Source organism: Camelus ferus, chromosome 14 (genome assembly GCF_009834535.1).
Source record: "Camelus ferus isolate YT-003-E chromosome 14, BCGSAC_Cfer_1.0, whole genome shotgun sequence".
NCBI classification, from domain to species: domain Eukaryota; kingdom Metazoa; phylum Chordata; class Mammalia; order Artiodactyla; family Camelidae; genus Camelus; species Camelus ferus.
The window spans coordinates 16,924,628-16,927,301 of record NC_045709.1 but is presented as its reverse complement, the minus strand read 5'-3'; the positions used below and the strand labels follow the sequence as shown (position 1 = coordinate 16,927,301).

General features: G+C 43.0%; 1 pseudogene; it reads left to right on the top strand.

Moving 5' to 3' along the window:
- The first annotated feature begins 573 nt into the window (after nucleotides 1–573).
- On the top strand, nucleotides 574–739 carry LOC116668750 (annotated as a pseudogene).
- The last annotated feature ends 1,935 nt before the right edge of the window (nucleotides 740–2,674 follow it).

Sequence of the window (2,674 nt, the reverse complement as noted above, 5' to 3'; positions counted from 1 at the left end):
AGTCTTCCTTTCCAGAATTAACTGTGCTTTCCGCTTGGCCCCTCAGGGTTTTGTTTGTGCCTTTATTTGAGCTCGTATCACATGCTGCCTTATTGCAGTTTTTGGGTTTCTCTCTGGCCTCCTCTATGTGCTTCTGACCTCCTTGAAACTGTGTTTTATTCATCTTAAAACATGCTGGGCATGCAGGAGGTGCTACACACATTGTAGGATTGATGTGCTTTTATTTTTAGGGTTAAAAATCATCATTGACATGAGTGGTCAATTGATTTTCAACAGGGGTGCCAAGATCATTCAGTAGGAGAAAGGACAGTGTTTTCAAAAAGTGGTGTTGAAAAAATGTGTATCCACGTGCAAAAGAAAGAAGTTGGACCCTTACGTTATAGCATATACAAAACTTGACTCAAAATGGGTTATAGACCCAAATGTAAGTGCTAAAGCTATAGAACTCTTTGAAGAAAACATAGGGGAAAGTCTTCATAATATTGAATTTAGTGATAAATTCTTGGCTATGGCACCAGAGGCACAGGTTAAAAAAATACATATATATGTATAAAGTGGACTTCATCAAAATAAAAAACTTTGTGCATTAAAGAATGCTATCAAGAAAGTGAGAAGACCACCCACAAAGTGGAAGAAAACATTTGAAACCATATATCTTAGGAGATGGAGTAGGGGCTTGCTCCGTCCACTCCATGCATTGACCTGGTATTACAGTATTTCCAGGAACGGTGCACCCTCTTCGGGGGAAAATAAACGATCGTGGAAAAGAAAAAAAAAAAGAGAGAAAAAAACCCCATATATCTGACAAGGGATTAATGTTGAGAATATATATGAAACTTTTATAACTCAGTGACAAAAATACAAACAATTTGATGCAAAAAAATGGGCAAAGGACTTGAATGGACATTTCTCCAAAGAAGATACACAGATGGGCAACAATCACATGAAAATCACTAATAATTAAAGAAATGCAAATCAAATCCACAATGAGATACCACATACACCCATTAGGATGGCTATTATAAAAAAAAAAGATGATAACAAGTTCTGGGGAGAGGATGTGGAGAAACTGGAACCCTTGTGCACTGCTGGTGGGAATGTAAAATGGTACCATCTCTAAGGAAAGCCGTCTAGATGTTAAATTTTTTGCTTTAATTTCAAAAAATTAAAAATAGTAAAATAGCAATTTCACTTTTGGGTATATATTTGAAAGAACTGAAAATTGGAGTTATGTTTAGTGGGTACAGAGTTTCAGTTTGGGATGATGAAAAAGTTCTGGAGATGGATGGTGGTGACAGTTGTACAACAGTATGCATGTACTTAATACCACTGAACTGTACACCTAAAAATGGTTAAAATGGTCAACTTATGCTACATTCATTTTAACACAACACAACACAACACAACAGAATGGTCAGTGAGTTGCTAGTCTAGACAGTAGGGATAAGATGGTTTTCTCTCCTACTGAATGGAGAAAAAGGATCAAGGCATTTTCGAGGGCTCAGGGTCCTAGGGGGCTGTGGCATGCCTTAAACATGGCCCACTTCTCTGTCTGCCCTCAAAGCCTCCTGCATCTCCACAGAGATTCAGAAAGTTGCTCAGTATCCAAGTTGTGCTGTAAGCCTGTGGTTCTGGAGTGCCCCAGGGCTCCTGGAGTTTCCAAGAACCACAGTCCGGGGGAGGGACAGAGTTCCATCACAGCGATTTTGGTTCAGAAATTCCACTATAGAAGGAGGCTGAGACTGCCTTTCCACGTCCTGAGTTGGCTGGAGCGTGAACCACCACCATGAAGCCGCGTCAGGGCCTGTGTGAGGAGCCCGCGGGGTAGCTCGTATTGGTCAAGGCACCTTCTCAGGACAGGAGCGTCCCATGGGGTGCTGACTCACGGGAGCCTGTTCCCCAGGAGGACTGATCTGTTGCTGTGGTGGCCTGTGATGCTGAAGTGTCAGCTCTCCAGGGGACTGACTCAGAAACAGTGACCTCTAAGCTGGCAGTGCTTCTTGATCTAAGACCTGGCTTTGAATCCCCGTGCTCGCACCTGGTGAAGGAGTCATTCTTGAAAAAAATGCTGACTTTTCCCTTTGAAAGAGAAAATGCTCTCCATTTAGCCTAAATGAGATAAGTTTGTTCTTGTTGTTTTTAATCCGTGGCTATTCGTTGAACCATGGTTTCTGCATTGCCTTCATCTCATTCTCTTATTCTTAACTTGGAGCCTCCTCCTCACCTTCCTTGGACTTTGATGCGATGTCCCACCTCAAACAGATTCCCTTTATCTTCCAAAGGCCCTTCCAAGACCTCGAAGCCCCTGTTCACCAGGCTGTGGCCCAATGTGACCTGGTATCTGGCTGGCCACAGGGGAACTTGTTAAAACCAGGCATGTCTAGGCCCCATAACCTTTGATTCAGTGGCTCTGGAGTGGGATCCAGGGGGCTGCGTATTTTAAAAACAACTTTATTGACATATAATTCACAAGGAGGGTTGTATTTTAAGCAGCACCTCTGATGACCTGATGAGCAGCCAGATTTGGGGACCTAACCTGAGGTGGAGGTCAGCCAGACCAGGCACTGCTCCAGGACGTACAGAGGGAACAAGTCCAACAACAAAAAAAATCCCACTCCCGTGAAGCGTGCGTTCTAGTCAGGCAGTTACAGTCTAGTCTATCAGTAGGGAAATG